This window comes from Heterodontus francisci, chromosome 25 (assembly GCF_036365525.1).
Source record: "Heterodontus francisci isolate sHetFra1 chromosome 25, sHetFra1.hap1, whole genome shotgun sequence".
NCBI classification, from domain to species: Eukaryota; Metazoa; Chordata; class Chondrichthyes; order Heterodontiformes; family Heterodontidae; genus Heterodontus; species Heterodontus francisci.
Genome location: NC_090395.1, coordinates 41,826,135 through 41,842,400, shown reverse-complemented (window position 1 = coordinate 41,842,400; position 16,266 = coordinate 41,826,135). Strand labels below are relative to the sequence as shown.

Sequence of the window (16,266 nt, the reverse complement as noted above, 5' to 3'; positions counted from 1 at the left end):
TCGACTGAGGGTGACATAGAACAATTTGATGCTTCCTAAAATAGAGCCAGTCAGGATCAAAGAAACTATTGAACTTCAGAAAAAATATACTTAGCCTGCTACCAGACAGCATAGCATGATTTGCTATTTTCTATATTGTGAAGAGGGACTTGATTAAGCTGAAATAAGGTGAGATTTACTATAAATGTTACACTGTACATTCACTTTCTGATTGTAAAATAAAGCAACTTGCCAATTTGTATTGGGCCTTTTATCATTTAAGTGTTAATGAGCCTGCTTTTTGGAAGAAGTTCTGAATTGGTACTTTGTTCTGCCTTGCAGTGTTACTAATTGTATGTAGTTTTCTCCATTCTATTGCACAACTTTTTATCCTTGGTGTATTGCCTTGCCTGAAGTATCTTTCCTTTGTTCCCCCACCAGTTTCTATCTGTAATATCTCCCCTTTGGTACTCATCTGAATTTCTTTCTTCAGATGAATACATCCAATTTTTTAAAATGCTGTTTAATGATCCTCTGTAAAATTTTCTTTTAGAAGTGTCACCCCCATTAGATTTACTGCTTCCCTTTCCTGTCGGGTTGAAGTCTCACGTCCACAAGGAGCTCTCCCATGTTGAAGTGCTGCAGTAGTGTTTCTATTAAATTACCTTTAAATACTGATTCCTTCTCGTGAGGGTTCTTATCAATTTCTTGTCTTCAGCTTCCATGCACTTGCATACTGTTTTGAAGCTCATGGGAACCTAAGAAGAAGGGCCCAAGCCAATTGATGATGTTTTGACAAAAGAACTTTAATGAATCATGAATTTGAATGTCATTCTTATGCAGGAGCTATACTAATCTCTGTCTATCTTGTTCTAATTTGAGTGGATGACCTGTTGAAGTTAGCCCAAAGTGTCCCCAAATGAGTTTTAACAATGCTTGTAGAAATTTTGCAGTAATTATTTTAAAAAAGAAAATAGCGATGGCAAAAAGTCAATCATTACAAGTAAATTATTAAATCAAACCGCAATCAATAAAACAGTTACCAAATAACAGTCAAGGAACAAACATCTTAATATTTATTATGAAACTTAGCATAGCATGAACGTGGATAAATATAAATAGATCACAGTAAGATTATGGGGCACCAATGGAAGGACCTGAAAGAAGGATAGACAAAATGAGAAGAATTGAAGTCCATTTTCATAAGGAAAAGAAGAAACAACCTCAATGAAAATAAATTGTACTGTTAAACTCTTTCAGGCCTTAGAGTGTTTTAAATTATTTTATGTTATTGGTATAATGTCAGCCTTGGCTCACAAATGGTTAATTCTAAGAAAAACACAAACAATTTAGAATATTAATTAAGGTGTTTCCTGGCTAGAATATAAGATGTGAAAACCATTGTAGCCAGCATAGCCTTTTTTTATTTGTTCATGGGATGTCGCAGTCGCTGGCTAGGCTAGCATTTATTGCCCTTGTCATAAGAGTTTTAGTTTTTTTCAAAAAAACAAGAGGCCTGTGTGCCTTTAAGACTGAGAAACAGGACTTTCTGTCAACAGTGACTGCAGAGACTTGTTGTGGTATTTGAAGTGTAGGCTGCAAGGCAATTTGTATCCAAGCAACAAGAAAGTTTTATGATTATCCTGTGACTAGGTTGTTGTTGCAAAGCTAGTTTCACTTTTGAGTTATTCAGTTACTGCTGGAGACTGGGCAGGAATACAGCCCAGAAAACTCTTTCTCTTGAACAATAATTCCTGTATCAAGTAAAATTCTAATTTCTTCATAAAGTTAAAAGAACTTTGAAGGAGTTGCAAATCTAATGTATGGGAGCTCAAACCCTTGTTGTTTATGCTTTAAGAAAAAGGGAAGGGCCAAGAGAAAGAGGAGTTGCTGCTCTTTGTGGAGAAAGGCTCCTTTGCTAAGAGGAAGCCTGCATTGTTGAAGGTAGCAAAATTCCTATTGCCTCCAGTCTCAAGAATCTCTGCCTCAAGCGTGAATCCTGTTGCACTTTTGTATACTGTTAAGACTGCTGCTTTAAAATTTAAGTAGACTTGTTGCTACACCTTTTGCTGAAAGATCTATGTGACACCTGCTGCAGATGAATTGCCTTGAATGCCTATGCATCACAGACTGTTCATTAATTTCACCTGGCGAGACTTCGAGTGGCATCTGACTAGTCGACTCTGGGACACCTCACTGATCTGGAAATATCCTACCAGAAGTTACAGTCCAGTTATTTTATTATTCCTAAGATACCGTTGTAAAATCAATATCTGTTTTCCCCGGTTAACTGTTTTTGTTTGGAATGTATATGTGTGCATGAGGGTTAGGAGGATTAAGGAGTTATAAAATCTTTTCATATATATGGATGTATATCATTATCATTTAAAATTAGTTTATGAATAAAGTTAATTTTGTTTAAAGAAACCTGGTTTGGCATGATTTATTCTGAGGGATAAATTGTGTGTAATGTTGCTAATTTCTGGTAGGTGGGAAACTTTACTGATATTTGTAAGATGTGGAGTAATGGGACTGAATTAACTGTGCATTACACCTGCCTTGGTTGTAACACCCTTGAGAAGGTGGTTGCAAGCTGCTTTCTTGAACCGCTGTAGTCCTTGGGGTGTCGACACACCCACAGTGCTGTTAGGAAAGGAGTTCCGGGATTTTGACCCAGCGACAGTGAAGGAACAGTGATATAGTTCCAGGTCAGGATGATGAGTGGCTTGGAGGGGAACCTGCAGGTGGTGGTATTCCTGTGCATCTGCTGCCTTTGTCCTTCTAGGTGGTAGAGGTTGCGGGTTTGGAAGGTGCCGTCGAAGGAGCCTTGAGGAGTTGCAGTGCATCTTCTAGATGGTACATGCTACTGCCACTGTGTGTCAGTGGTGGAGGGAGTGAATGTTGAGGATTGTGGATGGAGTACCAATCAAGTGGGCTGCTTTGTCCTGGATGGTGTCGAGATTCCTGAGTGGTGTTGGGCTTCATGCATCCAGGCAAGTGGAGACTTTTCCATCAAACTCTTGACTTGTGTCTTGTACATCGTGGACAGACATTGGGCAGACAGGTGGTGAGTTACTTACTGCAGGATTCCCAGCCTCTGATCTGCTCTTGTAGCCACAGCATTTACGTGTCTGGTCCAAATAAGTTTCTGGTCATTGGTAACCCCCAGGATGTTGATAGTGGGGAATTCAATGATGGTAATGCATTGAATGTTCATGGGAAATGGTTAAATTCTCTCTTGTTTGAGATGGTCATTGCCCCCCACTTGTGTGGTGCGAGTATTACTTGCCACTGATCAGCCTAGGCCTGGATGTTGTCCAGGTCTTGCTGCATATGGACATGGGCTGCTTCACTGTATGAGGGGTCATGAATAGTGCTGAATATTGTGCAATCGTCAGCGAACATCCCCACTTTTGACCTTATGATGGAGGGATGGTCATCGATGAAGCTGCTGGTCAGGCCTAGGACACTACCCTGAGGAACTCCTGAAACAATATCTTGGGGCTGAGATGATTGACCTCCAACAACTACAACCATCTTCTTTTGTGCTAGATATGACTCCAACCGGTGGAGAGTTTTCACCTTCATCTCCATTGACTCCAGTTTTGCTAGGGCTCCTTGGTGCCATACTCAGTCAAATGCTGCCTTGATGTCAAGGGCAGTCACTCTCACCTCACCTCTGGAGTTCAGCTATTTTGTCCATGTTTGGACAAAGGCTGTAATGAGGTCAAGAGCTGAGTGGCCCTGGCGAAACCCAAACTGAGCGTCAGGAGAAGATCATTACTTTTGTATATTGCAATAATTTCGCAATATAGGCTGGGATTTTACGGACTCAGCACCCCCCCCCCCCCATCCCACCTCCACCCTCCAAAGGTAGGACAGGAGGCAGGGGTGCACGGAAAATCATGACGGGTCAGAGGGCCCATCGCCGCCCCGTCGCCCAGCGATCTTCCCAGGGAGTGGGATAGTCCAAAAACGGCCTTCCCACCCAGAGACAAATTGAGGCCCTTAAGTGGTGTGGCTCCTGTGTGGGATGGCTGCTGTTTTCTGCACCTGCCTCCACTCCTGGCAATGGAACAACAAAATCCAGCCCTATGAGTGGGAAATTGATTGATTTTGCCCATCAATTAGCACATTATGATTTCTTGCAGGCTCTGTTATTTGCCTAAATTGCTAATTATCAATACAAGTTATCAGCTCAAGTTACCAGTTATGACCTGTCACCCTTATCATTATTAATTTTGATTCACATTGTTTCAGTTTCCTTCTGCTGTTAGATCCACACTTTTACTAGTTGTTCAATCCAGATTTACCAAGGATGTTTTGCAAAGATAGAACTGTCATGCTAGGTGAAGGATTGGTGTTATGTAGTGTTAAAACCATCAACGTTTTCACTAACTATGTATACCTCTTATTCTAAATGCTGCTCATTTTGGTATAAAAGAGTTCAAGTGGAATTGTTGATCTTTTGTCCTTGTTTCATTATTTTATTGTTTGTATTTCTGTCCTTCCCTGAGCAATTCTCTTGCCCTCCTTCTTTGGAATTGGAGTGGACTCACATGTACCTTGTCATGGGTTACTGTTACAGGATGATATATAGGAAGGTGTATCTGAAGCCACTTCTCTTCACTCTGTATAATCAATGATTTGGACATAGGTCTAGAGGGAGTGGTGTTGTGGCTTTGGAATTCAATACCAGTAGTTGTGAGGTGGATGGAATAGCTACTGGCTCAGTGGTAGTATTTTTCCTTGAGTCAGAAGCGTTGGGTTCAGGCTTCACTCCAGACAGTCCTGGTGAGTAGAGACTGGGCCGCCAGTCTGAATGCCATGTTGATGTCCAGGAATATTTGCATCCGATGGGTGCACGTAGCATCCCACCATTATAAAGTGTTGTTGCGTCCCTTTGGCCTTAGTTTCAATACACCCAGGAGAAGGTACTCTTAAAAAAAAAACTTACAAGGAAGGCAGCGGGAAACCACCTCAACTACTGTTTGCTGAAGAGAGTCTCGAGATTTTCATGTGTGAGTCTTGAGTTAGGAACTGCACTAGGCCAGAACATGATGGACAGACATAATACTGAGGTCATTTTTTTAATGTTTTTTAAAAATAAATTGTACTCCTATTAGAAATAGGGTTGGTACTGTGAAAGAGCTAAGGGATTTGAGGGTACAGGTTCATGTGAAATTAAAGGCAGCACCTTAGGTTGATGAGGCCATTTAAGAAAAAAGGCAGTTGAATTCTGTTTTACCACAAGAAGCATAGAATATAAAAGTCAAGAGGTAATAATTACCTTATATAGAACCTTAATACTTTAGTTGTAATGTGTGCACACAATATTGGAAGGATATTAAGCTTTAGCGAGGGTAGAACACAGATTGACTAGGATCCTGCATGGTATGAGGAAATACAAATAAAAAGAAGCATTTGAGCAGTTTTTCATCCAAACAATGCAGACTATGAGTGATGTGATAGAAATGTTTAAAGGTATGAAAGAATGGAAAGGGTCGAGGCCATGGAATTCACTTCGAGTTATTGGTTGGGGTAGAAATGTCAACATTAATTTGGATCGATAGTTGGAGGAAAAGGGGATAAAGGGATTTGGTAAATGTAAACAACAGTTCTAATTACATGACGGGTAAACAGCAACATGGACTGGTTGAACTGAATGGCCTATTTCCAGTAGCAGCATCTCTATATTTCTTTGCATTGAAAATCTATTCAAATGAACAGAAAGAGATCATTAGTAGTAATTAATGTGATTTATATCATAGCAATGTTGGGCATTGGTAATGCCTGTTCAGTGGAAATGCAATTTAAAGTTTGATTCAAATATTGCTTGCATCGAATAAAGTCTTAATTTGTGCTTACTTCTAAAAAGCCTTTTAGAGACATCTTCTGCCATGACAGCATCAACTAATGACATAACCCTGCCCCAGGCCTGCAAGGCTTTCTGCACAATCCACCCAGCCAGAGTATCCCATGTAGCATACTAATATGCTAATAACCCTTGGGATAAGGGTTCACCCTAATCGCAGGTGGAAGTCCCACCATGTTGAAAATACCCCCCGATTTCACAGAAGTGGAATATCTAGCCCATTATCTCCTATTCTTCAAGAGAAAAAAAGACCCAAATTGTTTTTCTGCATTATGGCATTTTGAAACTGAGAATTTTGCTACTCTTAAATTTGTGAATCAGAAATTTCTAGTCTGGTTGCTGAGGCATTAACTGTCTTCGTTTTACAAGCACGTATCTGTTAAATCTAGGTAAATTGAATCAACTGATCTGCAAAGAAACTCCAACAAATAAAACCAATTTTTTATACACTTAAGATAATGTGGTTATCCTGAAATTTATATTGCTCCATAGCTAAGTAATTAACAGATTGTACAGTAAATTTTGTCCATTATTCTTGGCCATTGTTGGTTGGCATCCAAGCTAAAGCTCATTATTTTGAATTGATCCTATAGTTATGAAATGAAGTTTCAGAAGAAATTGTCTGATGGGAAACATTATGCGGGAACTTCTTTGGCCCAGCCCCCATCCCTGCCTCCTCTGTCAGTGGTCTTGTTTGGGAAGGATCTGGAAACTCTGCCCCAAACAAGGCTGCAGGAACCTCAATTGCATGTCTGGTCTCCAGGTGTTTCCATGTCCTGAAGGAGTTTATGACTGTTCCACAGTTACAGCTATAGTATGCCAGAGCAGCAAAGCAATTTTGGGGCTACTACAGTCACAGAGTCATACAGCACAGAAACAGGCCCTTCAGCCCATTGTGTCTGTGCCAGCCATCAAGCACCTACCTATTCTAATCCCATTTTCCAGCACTTGGCCTGTAGCCTTGTATGCTATAGCGTTTCAAGTGCTCATCTAAATACTTCTTAAATGCTGTGATGGTTCCTGCCTCCACCACCTCTTCAGGCAGTGCGTTCCAGATTCCAGCTATCCTCTGAGTGAAATTTTTTTTTCCTCAAATCCCCTTTAAACCTCCTGCCCCTTACCTTAAATCTATGCCCCCTGGTTATTGACTCCTCTGCCAAGGGAAAAAGTTTCTTCCTATCTAATCTATCAATGCCCCTCATAATTGGAAAATAGGGGCATGTTAAGTATAGCAGATTTATTGAACAGCCAAATGTAATGCCAATGTCTATCCCAAATTTGGACCTTAGAGAGCAGTAACACTAAATTTTTCCATGCATTTAGCAGTGCTTGGAACATTTCAGATTGGGAGGTTTATGTTTTCTACCTCATGCTCCATCTCTTTAGTAAAAGAATCATAGAAGTAGTTATTTCTGTTCCTCTTCAGTTATCTTTACCTGAACATATACCGAGAGTATGGCATTCTGGTTTGGAGTAGATGCAGTGGAAGTGTACTTTTGTAAGACAGGCCTAATTCAAAAAAAAATTATACTAATTGTTGAAAAAGCCACCAATTACAAAACAGTGACCGATATACTCAATCAACTGGATATTCTGTATAACATATTTATCATAAGTAGTACCTCCATGGCTATTATTTTTCTATATTCAGATCATGCTCAACTGTAGATTTATCTATGCTCAGCCCTATTCTGTGGTCGCTAGTAAAAACCATGAAACAAGGGAGATGAAACACCTTAGATATCCTGTAACAGTTCAACATGCCCATGAATACCATTTCTCTTAGAATCACAGTACACTTCACAATTATATTGAGTATTTTTAGCAGTTGTGTTAAGAAGTAGTCATTAATTTTTATTTATTCTTCCAAGATGTCACCATGATATCATCTGCTGGCTTCAGAACACCTAATTGGCAGCGACTGTAGGGAACTGTCTTCTGAGATTCTTGGCGAGCAGGAAATCAGATACATATACTACGCAGCTCAAGCCAGGCCCACCCAGTGATGCTAATAATCATTGTAACATCAGACCTGCCTCTACCACCTCCTTGCAGGCATGCTGTAGCACTACTCTTTAAGAATGGTTCCATGGAATGATGTAAAGGACCATCATTTTATGTCAGGCCATATCCACTTCAGGGCAACCATCAAACAAAGTCAGATATTGAACTACACCATAACTTGCCAATATATTCATGTCTGCACCTTGGATTTTCCTTTGTCTTCATTATTGCCTAGCTTATTCATCTGCGCCTTAAGCTTGGACAAGACTTAATAGATTAAGATGCTTTTTGAGGCTTTCCAAAGGCTTTCAGAATTTTTGTTCCAGTATTGTGACATATTCCTTTGTCTTCATCCCTTTAAATTTGACAAACTCAGTTTTTTTTTATCTCTCATCACTATTCTGCTCTTTCAATCTGTCCAAACTTAAATTTAAACTTAAGAACATAAGACCTTAAGAAATAAGAACAAGAGTAGGCCATTCAGCTTTGTGAGCCTGCTCTGCCATTCAATAACATCATGGCTGATCTTCGATCTCAACTTCACTTTCCTGTCCAATCCCCATATCCCTTGAGCCCAAAACTCTATCGATTTCGGCCTTGAATATAATCAACAACTGAGCATCCACAGTCCTCTGGGATAGCGAATTCCAGAGAGTCACAACCCTCTGAGTGAAGAAATTTCTCCTCATCCCAGTGCTTCTTTGGTTGATCTCTTATTCTGAGATTATGCCCCTAGTTCCAGGGGAACCAGCCTCTCTCTGTATCTACCCTGTCAAGCCATCTCAGAAACTTATATGTTTCAATGTGATCACCTCTCATTCTTGTAAATTCCAGAAAGTACAGGCCCATTCTACTCAATCTGTCCTCCTAGGACAGCCTTCTCATCCCAGGAATTAATCTAGTGAACCTTTGTTGCACTCCTTCTAACGCAAGTATATCCTTCATTAGTTATGAAGAACAAAACTGTAGACAGTTCTCCCAGGTGTGGTCACACCAAAGCCGTGCGCAATTGCAGCAAGACTTACTTACTCTTGTACTCCAAACCTCTTGCAATAAAGGCCAGTGTACCATTTGCCTTCCTGATTACTTGTGTACCTGCATGTTAACTCTGTGTTTATGTAGGACACCCAAACTCCTCTGACCATCAACATTTAATAGTTTTTCATCTTTTTTAAAATTCTATTTTTCTATTCTTCCTACCAAAATAAATAATCTCATGTTTCCCCACATTATACTCCATCTGCTACCTTCTTGCCCAATCACTTGTCTATCTCTCCTTGCAGAATCTGTTGGGGAAAACTTGTTCACATAAAGTGGCACTACACAGACTATGTCAATTTCCTGGGGCAGGCAACACTGCATGCATGGCCCGCGTGGGTTTCTTAAATGATACCAACGAGGAATGCCATGTGCGTCATGACCCGCGCCGCTACTTGCCCTGGGAAATCGCATAGTGTGTGTAGCACTGCTCAAAGGAATTTTTCTCCTTTTATGTCTTCCTCACAGCTTACTTTCTCATGTAGCTTTGTATCATCAGCAAACTTGGATACATTACACTTGGTCCCTTCATTTAGGTCATTGATATAGATTGTAAGTAACTGAGCACCCAGCACTGATCCTTGTGGTGCTCCATTAGTGACAGCCTGTTAACCCATTTATTCCTGTTCTTTGGTTAAAGGACAGACAGAAAACAATCATCCATCCATGCTAATATATTAACCCCAACCCTGAGTCCTTTATGTTGTGTGACATTTTATTGAATGCCTTTTTAAAAATTCAAATATACTGCATCCACTGGTTCACCTTTATCTTCCCTGCTTGTTACAGCCTCAAAAACAAACTAAACGATTTGTCAACCATGATTTCTCTTTCATAAAACCGTGTTGACTCTACCTAATCTTAAGATGATCTTATAAGTGCCCTGCTGCCACTTCCTTAATAATGGATTCCAGCATTTTCCTGATGACTGATGTCAGGCTAACCAGCCTATCGTTCCTTCTCCCTTTTTAGAATAGCGATGTTACATTTGCTACCTTCCGATCCACTGGGACTGTTCCAGAATCTAGGGAATTTTGGAAGATCACAACCAATGCATCCACCTCTTTTAGAGCCCTAGGATGTAGGCCATCAGATCCAGGGATTTATTATCTTTTAGACCAATTAATTTCTCCAGTACTTTTTCTTCGATATTAAGTGCTTTAAGTTCCCCATTATCATTAGACCCTTGTTCCTTGCTATTTCTGGTATGTATTTTGCATCTTCTGCTATGAAGACAGGTATAAAATATCCATCTAATGTCTCTGCCATTTCCTTATTTCCCATTATAATTTTTTCTGTCTCAGCTGCTAAGGAACACGCATTTACTTTTGCTATTCTCTTCCTTTTTACATACTTGCAGAAGCTCTACCAATCTGTTTTTATAGTGTTATGTTTACACTGGGTTGCTGGATATCTTACGTATATCTGATTTATCACAGAACGATGCAGATATCACACCTGTATTAAATCACCAATTGGTTTATTTACAGCACTTTAAAGTATCTCAACTCTTACTAGATCTCAGTACAGTGTCTTCTTCAGAACAGTCTGTGTTTAGTAGAACATTTTAGCTCTGTCTCTTTTTAGTTTCAGTTTCAAACTCTTGAGCTTCATGCTTAAGCAATCAAACACCGTGAACACAGATAAGTGGATAGACTAATACAATCAACCCAGATCAATCAAACACTACAATATTTCTTGTCAGTTTACTGTCAATATTTTTGCTTCCTTTTTTTGGTTTCCCTCCTTTTTTTATCTCCTTCAATTTTTAGTCATCCTTTTGCTGGTTTCTAAAATTCTCCCGATCCTCAGGCTTACTACTCTTGGCAACATTATAAGGCTCTTCTTTTAATCTAATTCTATCTTTAACCTCTTTAGTTAGCCATAGATTGATCATTTTTCCTGTGGAGATTTTATTTCGCAACAGAATATATATTCATTGAGAATTATAAAATATTTCTTTCAATGTTTGCCTTTGCTTATCTACTGTCTTACCTTTTAATTTAATATCCCAATCTACCTTAGCCAAATTGCCTCTCTATACCTATGTAATTGTCTTTATTTAAGTTTAACACTCCAATTTTGGACTCAAGTACGCCATTCTCTAGCTCAACCTGAAATTCATTATATTCGGATCACTTTTCCCCAGAGAATCCCTGACTATGAGATTAGTAATTAACCCTGTCCCATTTAAAAAAAGATCTGAAATAGCCTAGTTGATTCCATGGTGTATTGCTGTAGGAAACTGTCTCAAATGTATTTGCCAATTTAATTTGTCCACCCTTTATGACGACTTAAGTCCCCCATGATTTTTGCATTACCTTTGTTACAAGCTTCTTTTATGTCAATGTCCAAAAGTATTGCTACTGTTGGGAGGCCTATAAACTATTCCCACCAGTGTTTTCTGTGTGTTTTTTTTTCCCAAAAAGAATTCAATAGGGTGCCACACAAAATTAGGGATTGGGGCATGGATTGAGGATTGGTTAATGGACAGAAAACATTAGAATTAAATGGGACATTCTTGAGTTGGCAGGTTGTAACTAGTGGGGTACTGCAAGATAAGTGCTTGGGCCTCCGCTATTTACAATCTATACTAATGACTTGGATGAGGGGACTGAGTGTAACATATTGATGCTTGCTGATGATACAAAGTTAGTTGGGAATTTAATTGGTGAGGAGGACACAAAGAGGCTGCAAAGGGATATAAACAGGTTGGGTAAGCGGGCAAGACTATGGCAGGTGAAATACAATGTTGCAAAGTGTGAAGTTACCCACTTTGGGAAAAATAAAGCAGAATAATTTTGAATGGTGAGAGACTGGGAAATGTTTGCATTCAGAGGGACCTGGGTGTCTTTATACATGAATCACAAAGTTAACGTGCAGGTACAGCAAGCAAATAGGGAGAAAAATGGTATGTTCGCTTTTGTTACAAAGGGATTGGAGTATCAGAGTAAAGAAGTCTTCCTACAATTATACAAAGTATTGGTGAGGTCTCACCTGAAGTACTGTGTGCTGTTTTGGTCTCCTTACATAAGGAAGGACATACTTAACCTAGAGTGAGTGCAGTAAAGGTTCACTAGACTGGTTCCTGTGATGAGGGGATTGTTCTATGAGAGGAAATTGAGTAGACTCGGCCTATGTTTCCAGGTGTTTGGAAAAATGAGAAGTGAGCTTATTGAAACATCTAAAATTCTTAAGGGGCTTGACAGGGTAAATGCTGAGAAAATGTTTCCCCTGGCTAGAGAATCTCTAGAAGCAGTGGGCTGCCTTTTCAGATAGGTGAGGGAGAGGATGCCCCAAGATAGAGACGCCCATTCTCCAGCTTTTTTAACTTCAAATTAAAAATGGCCTCAGCAACGAGGCCACCATTGTGGAGGGCCTCTTAGCCTGCCTGGCACAATGACCCCCAGTCTGCCGCCTCCAGGCAGCTGCACTGTTCCCCAATGCTTCTGGGGACCTGGAGGCTGACTGGAAAATTCCAATGGGCCTCTGACAATAGGCTTTAATGGGCGCAATTGGCTCCTAGGCGCATGTGGACGGGTAGTCCTCCTGCACCCCCCCATCATGCCTCTGGGAAATTGGCCTGGGGCAGGATGGAACCGGGGAACGGGCACGCCAGCCAGTGGTGCAAATTTATATGCTGGCCTGCCTCGATGCTCGCCCCCATAGGGGGCCTAAACATTTAGCCCCAGGAATCAAAACTTGGACCCTTAGGATTTATATGGCTCAGCGGTGCATGATGCATGTTATTATCTGGAGATTCTATTTTATAACTTTCATGTGAGATGTCTGCCATTCAAGTACAACCTGTGAAATACTGCGCGGAGTTTCAATTCCGGGGTCAGATGATTTGATGTTGCGATGACTTCCGGGTCCTGACTCTGCATCACAGCAGCATCACGCATACATTGCAAGTTTAATTTGCAAATTACTGAATTGGTCTAGAGTCATATTTGCTGCTCAATTAGCAGCGGAGTATGCGGGATCAGGCAGCAGCAGGCCCGATTTAAAGGGCAGAGGCAGCCCGTTCATTCAAAAAATGGAAGGAGGACCTGAGCAGAGGGCAGTGGGTAAGGAGGGCCCACTGCCAGGGCAGCCTCCTGTTTTCTGATGCTTCATTCGAGGTGTTGCTGTTGGTGGTGACTGAGCACCAAAACATTCTGTTCCTTGCCAGTGGCAACAAAAAGCCTGCAAGGCTGACCAAGAGGCATAGTGGCATACGAGGTCAGCAGCAGATGAGTGGTAAGGAGGAACTAGGTGCAGTGCAGAAAACATTTCAATGACTTTCTCAGGTCTGGAAAGGTGAATCCAAAGAAAGTCCCAGATGGTATGCCTCCTGTTCAGCAGTCACCAGAGTGCAAAAGAGAGGGGCATCTTGATGGCACATAGAGTTCTCCTGACCATGGGAGAGGTGTGTGCTCAGCAGCCTTGATGACCCATAAGCATAGGTTGGAGCCCTAGTGCTGTAGGTCAGGAGGTTGGAGTGCAGACTGCAGCAGCGTATGCGAATGGATAGCTGCCAGTGGTGAGGGAGAGGGGTATTGTACTAACAGCATTTTTCATCACTTTGCAGGCCAAACAGGAGTTGAACGCGAGGGAGAATGAGACAGCTGGGTCCCACAGTTAGCATCGCCGGTGCACTTTGAGGAGCAGACCCTTGATGTGGCCAGAGTGTCAAGCCACAGGGACACTGGGGTTGGAGAAATGGGAACTCATCATAGATAGGGTGAAAGCATCACAACATTTGCAGATTCAGGGGATGTATGGCAACGCTTCCTGTATAAGGAGCTGTCAATGCATAAGATGTCATCTCGTTATTTTAAGCAGCAGACGGATCTGCTGACTGTCCCGATCTCTCTTCTTCCCACAGGGCAAGCTGCCGAGGGGCAGGGTCCACGCTATGACAAGATGTTCCTGAGGAGTCAGATGAGGAAACATCGGAGCCTACACTGTCTAATCTTAGTATCACACCCTCCACCAGTACAGATGCTCAAACCTCGGAGGGTCCATACGCATTATTAGGGAGGGTGGCACAGCGTGAAGCACCCATCTTGGAGGATTTGTGGGAAGCAGAGTTGGCTGTGGCCAGTTCCTCGGAGGATGGAGGACAGGTGCAGCCCTGCTCAGCAGGGTAGAGATGCTGTGCCTCGGGAGTCATGCAACAGGCAGCTCTACCTGGAGAACCAGAGTGAGATGTGTGCCCACATGTCAGAGTCACCTGGAGCTTTGCAGGATGAGAATGGAGGAGTCCATTCATTTTGTGCTCTACAACGACTCCGTGCTTGGAGCACATGAGCTCCTCCATTGAGAGAGTGGCCAACCTCTTAGAGAGTCATATGCAGCATCACTCAGAGTGGCTGCAGGACCAGCACATTGACATACACAGGATCATGGACACTCAGCAGGATTAACCAGTCAGTGGTGCAAATGGCACAAAAAGACATGGAGTGGATGCCAGCTGTGCCCCAGCTGGTGGTCCCCTCCAACAGTCAACGGTGCCATGAGAGGACTGAGGAGGCACAGATGGTGATGAGGGAGCCACCCCTGAAGGGGCTCTATCATTATCATCCACCCCCATGGCCCTCCAATGGATGAAGCATCTGTGGAGTTATGCCATGTATCAGAGATTTCCCCTGCAGTTCAGCTGGTGCAGCAGCCTTTGGAGGTGCTCCTCCCCCAGCACCTCCATTTTGAGGCCGACCATCACAGGGATCTCATGAGGCACTAGCGAGCAGCCTGCCTCCACCTCATCCTGAGCCACAAGGGGAGGCAGTCGTAGGACTGGCCGTCACCAGAGGTCACCGCATCAGTAGTGTCACTTTGTGGGTTACTTGGGTGTTTCTGATATAAATAATAGCTATTAAGCGATAAAGCACTGGAAAAGTTGTTGCACTCAGTCTGACTTATGTTTTCCATTTCATGTTGGCAAAACACAGGAGAATGGGAAGTGAGCGTTGGCAGAGTGATGGAGTGAGCTGGTGAAGATGGTGAAAACTGGAGAGGCCAGTGCCTTCCTATCCCTCCTTCCTCACCTCTTTGCCCCCATTGCCCAGAGGTCTGCCTCTGCTCTGGCAGGTGCAGCTCTTCACTGTCTGGTCAGCACAAGCTTGGAGAAGCTTGATCCTATTTTCTCTAATGCTCTTCCTTTGTTGGCAGAGCAGGTGGGTTGCCTCTTCAGGCTCCCACTGCTACCTTTTAAGCTCTGAGTGTGCTGATTTCATGTCAGGCTAAAGTGACCACCCCCCTGTCCCCCTCCCTTTCCTGCCCTCACAAAAGAATTGAAATCCTGTCCACTGTAATCTATTAGATGACATGGAGGAAATACTTGGAAAAATTGTAATTTTATAATTGAAGGATTACCATGAGACTCTACAGGTTTCACCAGAAGTTTATCGAGCCTTTTGGCATTTTAGTCTCTCTGGATTATTCCATTCTGGAAAAAAAATAACTGACTTGTCATCTTCCTGCTTTGATGCTGGTTTACATTTCGTCCACACGTCCACAACTGATTCATTTATTTAATCATAAATCACATTCTGCAATCTGGTTTTAAGCTTTCTAAAGCAACTCTTTTAAGCAATGTTTTGATGTCCAAGTGTGTTAATTTATAACAACTGTGGTGATTTTTGCAACCTGGTATGCTACCTTCTTAAGCTTGGGCACAATATGGAAGAACTTAAATCTCAGGATTTTTGTTTCATATTTAGTCTTAATGTGCTATTAATCAGATGCCCAGTTATAGTACTACTTTTTTGTGCCTAGTTCTCTTTGGATTAGCTGCATGCTTCTGCTATTTTCCAGCCAACTCCAGATACAGGAGCATCTCGCAATAAAATTGGTTACAGCACAATATACAATATAATACAATTTATCAAGACATAGACAGGCAGGTGAAATGGGTGGACAAGGTGGAAGATGAAATTTAATGCAGAAAAGTGTGAAGTGATTGATTCCAATAGGAAGAATGAGGAGAGGCAATATAAAATAAAGGATTCAATTCTAAAGGAGGCACAGGAGAAGAGGGATCTTGGGTATATGTGCACAAATCATTGAATGTGACAGGGCAGGTTGAGAAAGAGTTTAATAAAGTAAATGGGATCCTGGGCTTTATAAATAGAGGCATAGAGTACAAAAGCAAGGAAGTTATAATAAACCTGTATCAACCATTGGTTCAGCCTCAACTGGAGTATTGTGTCCAGTTCGGTGCACCGCACTTCAGGAAGTGTGTGAAGGCATTAGAGAGAGTGCAGAAAAGATTCACAAGAATGGTTCCAGGGATGAGGAACTTCAGTTATCTAGGTAGACTGGAGAAACTGGGCCTGTTCTCTTTGGAGAAGAGAAGATTAAGAGGAGATTTGAAGAGGTGTTCA

The 16,266-nt window shown here is 41.8% G+C and overlaps 1 protein-coding gene and 1 non-coding gene across 10 annotated transcripts in view; one reads left to right on the top strand and one right to left on the bottom strand.

Annotated features, from left to right (window-relative positions):
* The window catches only part of LOC137383841 (neuron navigator 1-like), a 719,754-nt gene that overhangs the window by 142,605 nt on the left and 560,883 nt on the right, over positions 1 to 16,266 (top strand). For 6 of the 9 annotated variants that reach the window (XM_068057140.1, XM_068057142.1, XM_068057138.1 and 3 more), the window contains exon 1: positions 5 to 168. The exons of the other annotated variants lie outside the window; for them this stretch is intronic. The gene's annotated coding sequence lies outside the window, so the exon portion shown is untranslated. Of the gene's footprint in view, positions 1 to 4; positions 169 to 16,266 lie in introns of those variants that run through there. 9 annotated transcript variants of the gene reach the window in all.
* LOC137384141 (U6 spliceosomal RNA) lies at positions 778 to 884 on the bottom strand. Its single transcript, XR_010977533.1, has one exon. It is a non-coding gene; the product is annotated as a U6 spliceosomal RNA (small nuclear RNA).